General features: G+C 35.5%; 1 protein-coding gene across 1 annotated transcript in view; it reads right to left on the bottom strand.

The window, feature by feature from the left end:
• LOC308502071 (uncharacterized protein) overlaps positions 1-12168 on the bottom strand; it is a 42899-nt gene that overhangs the window by 23645 nt on the left and 7086 nt on the right. The gene's annotated exons all lie outside the window — the stretch shown is intronic.

Below are 12168 nucleotides of genomic sequence, written 5' to 3'. Positions count from 1 at the left end.
ACCAAGGTTTTAAGGAACTGCTACTTTAAGGAAACTGCTACTTTATCAATTTTTCTATGGACAATTTAAAAAAAAGAGAGAGACTGTTTTATAGGCAGTAGGAAAATGCTTGATTGAAAGAGTGCACCTAAAAAAGAAAACTTTCCTTTAGTTCTAAGGAATACAATACATACAGGGGTTAAATTAAATGTTTGGGTCCTGAAGTCAGATGTGTTTCAAAGTCTGTCTTCATCATTTATGAGTTGTGTAATTTGGAAAACTAATTAACCTCTCTAAGCCTCATTCTTTTTATCTACAAACAAGTAATAGTATTAACTAACTCATGACACTTTGTGTGAATTGAGAAATTACACAAATAAAGTGCTTTTCTTGGCATATCGTGAATGTTCGATAAGTATCAGTGACAAGGAAGACGGTGATAATGATGGGAATGTTCCTTAGAATGCATCAAGCCTTCCCTTTGGGTATCTAAGGTTGGATGAAAGAGAGGGTTGTTACTTCCGACTGACAGCATATAACTATATATAAGGAACGTGTGGGGTGGGTGGGAGAGGAAGGAGCTGAGTTGCTAAGAAAGCCAAGAAGAAAGTTGAAACAAGAGCGGGAAATCATGGCAGTGGAGATAATGTGTTGGGTGGCTGGAGGCATTGGCAGAGAAGAATCAGAGCTAACCCAGTGAAGAGGTAACATTGCAATCAACTGTCTTTTTATTTTTAACTTTTAGACAAGCGGAGGGCGGGAATTAGAAAACAAATAGGATAGTCAGTGTCAAGGAGAGAGTTGAGAGCAGTATAGTCTTAGGTGTGAGATGGACAGCTTGTGGTAGGGCACAGGGGCACACTGCAGGGTGAGCAGAGTGTCTTTAGGGAGCAGTGACCAGCTGAACATGACAGTATTTTTGCAAGTTACATAAAGTTACATACAGTCTTATCAGGCAGTCAACAGAGCAACAGTTATAAACATGGACCAATTCCACACTGTGGTTCCAGGAGTGTCTTTTGTTAAATCCTGCATTTTTATGTTGATATGGCCCTTTAGGTGAATTTCTACAGATACCTTAAAGCTTAATCCAAATATCTATTTCAATCTTTTCATGTTCTTTGCTGTTTTAAGTGATAACATTTATTGAGAATTCACGTGTGGCATGCATTGTGTTACACATTTTATAAGCTTATCTCATTCAATCCCTATAAAAATCTCATATGTATTATTATTATTCCCATTTTGCAAATGAAAGCACTAAAACCTCTCCGAGGTCACACAGCTAAGAATCATACTGAGGCAGCCTGATTTCAAAACCCTCAGCATCTTAGCTCTTATTTTGGTTATGATGGGTATTTGAATTACTTAATAATGGATGTAAAGCAAGCTGGAAAGGGAAAGAAAACTGGCATTAATTAAGCAGCTGTTATATACAAGGCATTGTTATGTCATTTAATAATTGCAAAAAATGTGAAATCTGGGTGAAATTTTTCCCATTTAATGGGTGAGGTAACTGAAGTTCAGAATTGCCTACAGATATAGTGTAATCAATTGCAATAATAAAAAAAACAACATACGAGATATCTGTGGTTTGTTGAACTTCATCTCCTCCTGCTAAAATCACCATGGCTTTCCTGAGATGATTGACTATCCATCTTACTTTTCTGGAAAAAATGCTAAGTAAATACACTGTGGTTCTTTGCCCTGAGCCACTCACAATTTGGATAAAAGGTTGTTTGAATTTTAGTTTAGAAAATTAAAGAAGCTGTTTAGTTAACTTGAAAACACTATAAAGAGAATAAGAAAACCAGTAATAGAAGGAGGAGGAAATCATCAGCTTAGCTTAGAACCCTATTTATCCAAGACCAGTTTGAAGTGCCTTGAACTACAAAAGAAGACCTTGATTCCTATGGATGTTTATGGGGATTGGAATCTTCCATTTCTAATCTCAACCCTCGAAACTCCATCTTCTGAAATGCTATTCAAGGGCCGTTTCAAGGACGCCATCTAGTGGTTTGAATTTGAGAAAGAGCAGCAGGTTTTATCCATGGATAATCAAACATGTCTTTTAGACTGACTTTCTATCATTTGTATTGTGTTTATAAAACAATATTAATTTGTGTCTGGTATATGTGAATAAATGTACCTATGAAATAATTAAAACCAATTATCTCCCACTAGATAAAGCTCTTTCATTTTCTCCTTTAAAACCTAGATTTTTATTAATCAACTTTACACATCTACATTTTATCTTAAAATGATAAAACTAAAATACTACCAGAGAATATTTTTCCCAAATTTTTCATGTTAAGGTGAAGAAAGTGGAGAAAACCCCAGAGTGTTTTAATGACTTTTCCATGTTCATATTACTCGTTATGGGAAAAGAATCAGAACTAAAACGGGTCTCAACTGCCAAGATTGCTTTCTTTCTATGTGTCATATATGTTTATGACAGTTGGAAATAGGTGTTACTATAGATGACTTTGGGGGCTTTTGGCCCTACCTGAGTGCTCCCTTGAATTCAAAGGTTTATTAACTTTGTCTTTCATTTAAAAATGGTAAGTCTCCATCACAACCCTCTGAGAATTGGTGTGTATACAGCAATAATCGGCTAAATGTTACCTATTTCTGGACATTGAATTGAGTCCTACAAGTGTCCCAAAATATGAGACTAAAGAGTCAAAGTCACAGCATCCTTATATTATCTTTAGTATTTTACTGTCACGGATTATTTATGATTGATTAACAGCCTCATTCTCGATATGCAATGCTTCCTCATTATGAAAGTTTTCTAACTCAGGATTTAGAAAAGTCTTCTCATTCAGATTTCCCTAGGTTGTTGCAATGGACAGGAGAGAGCCATGTCAGGAAAGGTTAAAGTGCAAAAATCAATACCACTAGGTGGAACAGCAAGAAAAACAGCAAGGCTATCTGATATTTCTAAATCAGAGAGGAATGTTCTAAAAGAACATTCAAACTTTACTGAGTTGATGATCTGTGTTAGGCTCCTGTCCCTACATAAAAGAGTTAATTAGCCTTTTCATCTTGTAGTTTCCTCACTTTATACTTAGACCACACAGAGCTTCTGAGAGTATCTTCAAAGCCAACCACCATATTCCTCCAACAAAATTAGAAAGTAAACAGACTGTCATTATTTTTGCTGATTAAGAAGATGTGGTGCCTAAAAAGACCAGAATTTTAAGAACAAATACAGTTCTTTTCATTGAGGCCAATCCATTTAAATTAGATATGTTGAGCTTCCTAATGTGTCTGCCCAGTTTTTGTTGTTGTTTAAAACAACTACTTAATCTAAAGGTCTAAAGTCTTATTTCTAGGAAGTCATATTTCTTCTTTGAATGAAGAAACTTAGTACCAAAGATATGAATGAATAATGCAATAGCATTTTGTGGTCTATTTTCTTGCCTTATATGGATATATTCCTTTATGCTGACTCTGATATATTTATTCATCCTTATGACATATAAGTACATAGATTCCTCACTCTTCTGTATTCTAAAATGAACAACCTTCATTATGGTGCAATTCTCTGATCATCTATCATTAATTCTTCATGATATAATTACAAGGCTTAATTTCAAAAGTTATGTGCAATGTTTATGTGTTACATTTTGGATAGAACATGGCTTTGATAGCAGAGGGATTTTTATTTCAGCTTTTTGTTTTGTTTCTTTTTATTTTTCACTGTGAAAGTTAAATTAGCTTATCTGACCTAGTGAACTTTTATAAATGGTGAAGATGAAGAAGGATCCGGTGTTGTAGTGAAGTACTGGTTATTTAATAGAATGATAAAAAAAAAAAAAAAAAGGGCTTTGAGAAGGGCTTGCATCCAGAAATTAGAAAGAACTCCTTCAAATCGATAAGTGAGAAAACTTGTACAGTAATAGGAAAAGGATTTGAACAGGCACGTCGTAAAACAGTAAATCCGGATGGCCAGTAACATAAGAAAGGATGCTCAACTTCATTAGTCATCATGGAAATGCAATTAAAATAAGTAATTAGATATGCTTGAGAAAAAATAGAGGATAGCTTTTTTTTCCCCCAAAAAAAAAGAAAAAGAAAAAAAGACCAGTAGAGATCCAGTCCACTTCTTCAGGATAGGAGTTGGAAGACAGAGATATTTCTTCTGCTCTTGAAGTTGTGCAAGTTACTTATAGCCGGAAAAATTCAGAAGCTAGAAGAAAACATGCCTGGGGAAAGAAGAGCGATCAGAGAAAGAGATACACTGTTCCTTGCCTGACCTGGAGACACTGACTTTGCTTGCAAACACCAAGAGCTCATTTCAAGGATAAGCTGACAGAAATGTTCTTTATCTTAACCCGGGAGGGAGTTACACAAGTATGTTCATATGTAAAATTTCATCAGCTATAGAATTACAATCTATGCACTATAGTGTATGTAAGTTAGCCTCAGTAAAGAAATAACTTGATTAAAAGAATAAGGGAAGAGTAATTCTCCAAGCTGAAATGAACTTGGGCGTAAGAAAAAAGCCTCCTCTAGGTGACAGAATTTATAGGCACAAAGAATTCCACTAGGAGGTAGCAGTGACAGACACTGTAATATAAGCTTGAAAGATTTGCAACTCCTGCTGGGGACTAACACATTTTAGGAGGAGAAGACTTGACTGAAGGCAAAGGTTGCTGAGACTTACCTATTATAATACAAATAAGGATGTCATGCTTTTAAAAAGTACTGCGAAAAGGACTCATACTCTATTTAATATGGTGTTGCTAGGAACATGAGGTTCAAAAAGGAAATGGAAATTCAGAGGTTTCTCATAAGCTGATGGAGCAAATTCCTTCAGTAAACTATAGACAATGTTTATAAAATTTTAAAGAAGACAGAGTTTCACATTTTACCCTCTGACAGAGAATATACAGATAAGGCATGAAATCACAATTAACTTCTTGAAACAGTTATTTCTTCTAGTTGATTTTTAGCTCAAAATTTGTGGATTATGAACATCTAGTAGATATTGTCTAAGTTGAAAACAATAATTTTTCCTTTTTTTGTTTTTCTTTTTTTCCCCTACCTTTGTGGCTAGCCATGGTAATGAGAGAATGTTGCTTTTGCTCATTAAGTGTTATTGCTCGAGGCAAATTTTCTAAACTTAAGTATGGATATATTTTTGTAATATTCTTTCATGTGCAATTATCCATTTTGCTTTTTGAAAATTGGAACATATAAGAAAGTGTGGGTGGAAAACCAGGGGATATTTATCAATGTTGGAAAGTCAAGAACTTATAATTACTCAAGTGAAAGAGGACTCAGGATCTGTTACAAAGAAAGGAAAATGGAATCTAACTAGGTATTTGAATAACTTGAATAAGATGAACAGAAGATGACATCTTCTGTTCAGAGTATATTTGAATTTAGATTTTTGTAGGATTTTAATTATAAGGCATGGAAAATTTTCCTTGAAAAATTAATAATTGGAGACATATTTTTTCTTGGGTGGTATGTTTCATTGTAAACTTTGGGTTTATTTTGTAATTACAAGACAGTGGGTTTGCAGTGGGGACTTATGGAGAGAGAGGCTTATTTACCCTTTTCCATATATTTTTGTTCTTTTTACCTTGTTTCTAATGCTTTCTCTCACCCTTTCTCCCCTCTGCCCACCACATCCTTTTCTGCTCCCTCGTGGGAGAGGAGGATTTGCTAACCTTCCTGTTCAGACCCAAGGGTAGTAGGATATTCACTGGGAGATATTTTAGGGGAAGATTTGCTTTTTTAGAATCACAAAAGTACACTCTATTAACATCTATTTCTTGGAGTAAATCCTAGCTGGGCTGACTCTCTTCAGGCAGATTGATCATTCTCTTCTGTCCCCATCATTTGACTGGGTCAATAAGTAGGCAAGGTCCCCTCTTGAGCTCAGCCTTTTGGAGAGAGAGCTAAAGAGTCAGAGGCCTCAATTAGACCTCTGTACTTCTCATCTAGTTTATACCAAACACTCCTGCATTACCCAGTACTTACCTAGATAATTTCAAATATTACAAAGAAAGCTTTCTATATACACATTTAACTTATTGTGATATTGTATATACATATATTGATCATCACTTATACGAAGTACAATCAAGCTGAAAGGAGTCAATGTATATTAGTAAACCTAAGGAAATAATATGCATTTGATTCAAAGGATTTTTGAGATAGAAAGAAAAAGAAAGAGGAAAAGAAATGCATGGTTCATGTCACCAGACTTGTGAGTGATGATGGATTTGTCAATATTCTTGAGAGAAAGTTTGAAGCACTAACTAAAGGCACTAAAAACATTGACTAACAGAGGGTATAGAACCTGATATATAGTTGGGAAAATCAAAAACATGTGGTAAGTACTTTAACGTGGGGCAATTACAGGATTATCATGGGTAACTCTATCAACACAGATTTTTCAGTGTTCTGACTTTGATTCTTAACTTTGTGTTAAATGCATCTCTACTGCAGTACGCTTTTTTCTCTTGTCCACTTCTTTTTCCATATAAGCTCTTTAGTCAGGAAACCTGAGGCAAAAATCTGAGTGGTAGGATCCTGGATGACTGTTTTAATGACATCTACAGTCACTAAATCTCACGCTGTCCTCTAAAAATACTACCTTAACAATCTTTCCCTTCCTGATCCATTATACTAGCTTCAACTCCCATTGCTCCATAACATTCCTCTGGAAAAATCAGCCATCCTCTTCACATGCCCTGCATAGTCTGCCAGGACAGATGGCCTGTGATGCTTGGGATGGTTAGTTAGTGACTGCTTGAACAATATACCTGTCTGCAAATATACTTGAACCCACAAGTATAAATACTTGTAAAGGGGTAAGCTGTGAAGATAGGTCAGGTCCACAAAATTCACTGAAACAAGCGAGTCATCTCAGATGTCTTTTCCCTTCATTGGAGCTGGCTTATCTTCAGTTTGCCCTTAGTTCTGTTATCAGAAGCAGGCTCTTGCTCCTTTTTCATCTCTTTCCACAAAGACAGGGTAGGTGGAGAACTGTGGGTCTTTTCTGTTGACTTATGTTAAGTGCTTTGAGGTCAGAGATCTTTATCTGTTTTGCTCACTAACATGCTCCAAATACCTAGAAATGTGCCTAGGGCAGTCAGGATATAGTGGAGAAACTGGAGGCTATTTCTTATTGGCTCAACTGCGAGTAAAACATAGATTAACGATACAGGTTAGGAAAAAATTTGTATTCAGCAATCTCTAATCAATACATAGGAAATTTTTACTTTTGATGTGTCTTTGTGCTATTTGGGCTGCTTTACCAAAATACCACAGACTGGGTAACTTACAGACAACAGAGATGTATTTCTCACAGTTCTGGAGGCTAGAAGTTTAAGACCAGGGTGCCAGCATGGTTGCGGGAGGGCCTTCCTCAGGGCTGTAGATTGCCAACCTCTTGTTGTGTCCTCACATGGTGGAAGAGTCGAGGAAACTCTGTGGGGTCTCTTTTATAAGAACACTAATTCCACTTAGTCAGTGGTAGTGTAATGGCTATGTATAATGTCAGAGGGGTAGTAAACTTGGGGGTTATCACTTTTTGAGGGGTGTTAATGTCTAATCATTATGTTGTTTTGTACACCTGAAACTAATTCAAAAAATAATCACACACATGCACACAAAAGAACACTAATTCCATTCGTGTAGGCTCTACTCTTGTGACCTAAGCACCTCCCAAATGTCCCACCTCCTATTTCTATCATCTTTGGCATTAGGATTTCAACAGATGAATTTGGGTGGGGCGACACAAACATCCAGACCATAGTCATTTCCTAACATACTACTTACAATCCATGAACCCACTGATACATATTTGTTCTGTTTTAGTCATCTCCCCCCAGAACCTTGCAACAACAGCAACCAGAGAACCCTGCCCCTCTCTTCACAATAGCTACCTGTCTTCAAAGACCTGAGTGAGTCTACCTATCAGGTTCTTTGTTTCCCTCACTTGAATAGTACAAGATAAAAATGATAAAGTTCTGTTCTCAATTATTTTAATAGAAGCCATGGATAGTCTGCCATAAAGTTTTATAACAGTTTAAGAAGCAATTATTTTCCCAGACATGCCTTCAGGGAGATAAAAAAGCCTAGTCATTGTAATTGAACTTGAGTACTTGTCTTTTGAGCAGTACATTGCCAAATGATTTCTTGCTTTAAAACCCTGAGTACAATTGTAATGACTTTGTTTTAGGATCATCTGTCTCCTCTTCTGGTAGGTAAGCTCAGTGGGAGATGAGAGTATCTTTCCTGTCGAGCACTATTTTCCTGACATATTTTGTATTGTCTAGAACCTAGAAAGCACTAGGTTGAGCTACCACTGAACAGTTAGGCAATATTTTGATATATGTGTGGATGTGTGTGTTTGTGTATATCGTACTTTCAGAGAGTACTATTTACTTTTCTGACCTTATCCCTAAATTTAAAAGGACCTTTAAAATTGACTTTACATACAATGATATAATGTAGTAAAAGATGCTGGATGTGAGTTCAAATTATAGTGATAATAATAATAATAATAATAATACAATTACTATTTATTATGTGCATATTATGTGATTAGAACAGTTCTAAGCTCTTTAAATCTAATCTTCACTGCAGTATTTTGAGGGCAGTACTATAATTAACATTGCAGATGAGATACTAAGAGATGGGGCAATTAAATAATTTTCAAAGATGACACAACCAGTTGATAACTAAGGTGAAATTTGAATCCAGACTACCGGGCTGTAAATTTTGTGCTTTTTACAGCTATGCTAGCCATGACATTGAGTCTGTCTCTGTTGTATACTAAGAGTGTAAATCTCAGTTAATCTTTGGACATGTTTTTCTTAACTTGAAATTATAATAATTATCTCAGATTGTGGAGAAAATCTGGTGATATGAATGTTTTGGGAAATGCAAGATAATATCAATTTATGTAGGCCTATGACAATTATTTATTTTTATTCAATTCAGTGTTTTTCTGATCTATGTACTAATCAGAGATTGCTGAATATAAACATTCTTTCATTAATGGTATTGTTAATATATGTTTTACTAGCAATTAAGCCAGTAAGAAATAGCTAGAAATAAGAAAAACAATTAATGAGTATTAAGTGGAAACTAGTAAGAGAATGGGCAAATGCAATAAACCTGATCTCACAACAACTCCTTGGAAATGAATTGAAAAATAAGGAATAAATCTTGAATCACACTAGAAAAAAGAAAGAATATCATTAGAAAACTGGAAGTTTTATATATGTCTAAAAGATAGAAATCTAACAGGATTAAATCGAGGAAGGACATTTGGCTCAAAGACACCAGATAAAATGGCTTATATGAGCAAGATTGGTTCTTAAAGACTCTTCTGACTCATAATTAATGAAAATGAAGAGAAATAGGAAGTCAATGACAATCATTAGGGTGACTGCTTAGAGATGGAATGTAAAGCAGTTAGGCAGGTTGGCCCTGCTTCCACACCTCCTACTTAAACATAAACATTCTCTCTCTCTCTCTCTCTCTCTCTCTCTCTCTCTCACCACACACACACACACACACACACACACACACACACACACACAGTTAAGCAGTAAACACTTCAACATCTGCTTCCAGACTGGAGAAGTTAGCATGAATAACTAGGTCACAGAGAAAATACAGTGTTCCAGGTGGCTGGTAACACCCAAAAGGAATGGAAAAATCCTTATAGGAATGACTGTAAGATTCTGTATTAGTAGATTCCAACTGTCTCCACTTCAATATTGGAGTCAAGCAATAGTAAATTTAAAAATTGTCTGCAGTCAGGGAAAAAGGTGTTCTCAAATGCAAATATAAGCCTGCAATCAAGACTAACAAAACACACAGGGGAGACATAATTTCATTAAAGAGAGGCACCAAATAAAACAGCAATAAGAAAAAACAAATAAACAAATAAAAGGCACAGATATTGAAAAGAAAGCGAGCAAAGTGTCAATAACTACAGGTGAGAAGCTAATTGTGTCACTTTTGAAAATTGTTTAATGGCCCCATCTCTTATTTTCTCATCTGTACGTTATTATAGTACTACCCTCAAACTATTGTAGAGAAAATTAGATTTCAAGAGCTTAGAATTTTCAAGACAAGTCAAGTGACAGACAATTCAAGTTAATAAACAAGTTCACCAGTTAAAAAATCACTAAAGAATTTAAAATAATGCCTAGCACATAGTAAGTACAATGTAAGTCTTAGCTATTTATACAACAATGACCAATTTTAAAAAGAGGTTTATAAATCTTCAATATAAAAGCTTTAAAAGAAAAATATAAATGTTACTAAAGGACATGCTGAAGATGAAAATAAATGGGATGATAAGCCATGTTTAAGAATGAGAAAAATAACTGTTGTAAAGATATTAAGTCTTCCTGAATTCTTCAATGAAATCCCAAGCCAACATCATAACAGAATTTTTCTGTGGAATTTACAAATTGATTCTAAATTGTATCTAAGAGATTAAGTAAGTGATCATTAAGCACACCAAAGACAACTTTCCAAATTCAAATAACTGAGAACTCTAGATATAATTTAAAAAGAAAAATTTTTGCATGGCTGAGCTAGCAAAAATCAAAGGAAATGCTTTGAGATTTAACAAAACAAAGTATTAATAAAAGCAAATCCAGGGAGTGAAGTCAGTCTGAAATTGGGGCCTGCCTTAAAGGAATCTGCCCATCCAGGATAATTCTGAGCTTCTATTTTACAGTCCATGAGGGAAAATGACAGACAGAAAACGGAGTACTCAGGTTCACTAATGAAAACTCATTAGTGAAGATGGAGGCTACTAATGGACCCTCCCACCCCCCAATCCCCCACCAACCACCCATACACATACATATACACACCTGGAATACAAGAAGGCTGTACTCTCATTGTCGTGGTGAATTACAAACAAATTTAAAAAATAAATGAACAAACAAAAAACTTTCCTCAGAAAAGGGAAAAACAAATTTATGATCGTTTTCAACCTTGGAAATGAGGGGAGAGAGTGAAAATAATCTTCACTAAGAATTCATAACCACAAACTAACCATCAAACGCATTTGCAATATTTAGTGCTCAAAATCTCAACCTGAGAATTTGTTTTAAGGTGATACCATCAATTGCCTCTAAGAAGTAAAACAGACAACTTCAGTAGAGGAAAGCAACTGGAACACAGATTCCCAAAGAATACCCGTAGATAAGTTGCTTGAACTGAAAGTTAGGGGGGAAATCACACACACATACACACACACACACACACACACACACACACACTACACACAAATGAGGAAACAGGTTGCCACAAGTGAAAACCAGTAGAAACAAAAAGCAATAATCTGTTACTACTTATATGGGTCGTAGTTTTGTTTGTTTGTTGTTGTTTTCTACTTGCTTGGAATAATGGAAATGTGACAGGAAGGGGAAATGAAAGCAGGGATACTCACAATACACATTAATCATGTATGTATATATTAGGAACTCAAGGGCTCTTAGTGATACTCTTAAAACATAGTCTTTGCTTTCAAAGAAATCATTTTCTAGCTAAACAAACAATGATATACATGTTAAAATAACTTACATAAGTCAGTGATATGAGCCCCACAGAGGTAGCATGAGCATTGTGGTCTGAAAGGCTCAGGAGAATTAGGCGGAACTTGAATTTGCCTAGAAAAATAGGGTGTCGCAAATATCAGAGAAGTGAAGGGATAGTTCAGGTAGTGGGAAGAAATACACAAAGGTGGAAATTCGCAAGAAACCTTCAGCGACTAGGGACAGGCTCTTAAACTATCACCCAATACTTCCACAAAAAATAGTAAGAAAATGCTTCTAAATGAAGAAAATTGGCAACCTCCAGGAAATAGACTAGAAGAGAGCAAGCTCACACGTAAATGCAGTGCTATAAGTTAAATTAATTGACCAGTTGACTACTGCCTATAAAATAAGTAAATCATGAAAAAATAGCCGCCAGCTAATGTAAATACAAGCACCTATTATCCAATTGTGTAAGTGGGAAGTGTGTTCAATTGGAAGTCAGGAGCCCTAAATTCTCTTCTTGGATTTACTACTGGCCAGCCTTGAAATTCAAATTATTTGGGATTCAGTTTTTATATTTGAGAACTGGGGACAAGGGAGATCTATGGAGGAGAGCAGATTAATCATTAGTCTCATTCATGCTGTCAGCACT

The sequence above is a fragment of the Rhinolophus hipposideros genome, assembly GCF_964194185.1.
Source record: "Rhinolophus hipposideros genome assembly, chromosome: 9".
Lineage (NCBI taxonomy): Eukaryota > Metazoa > Chordata > Mammalia > Chiroptera > Rhinolophidae > Rhinolophus > Rhinolophus hipposideros.
The sequence above is the reverse complement of the archived record's forward strand: the minus strand, read 5'-3'. Positions and strand labels throughout refer to the sequence as shown.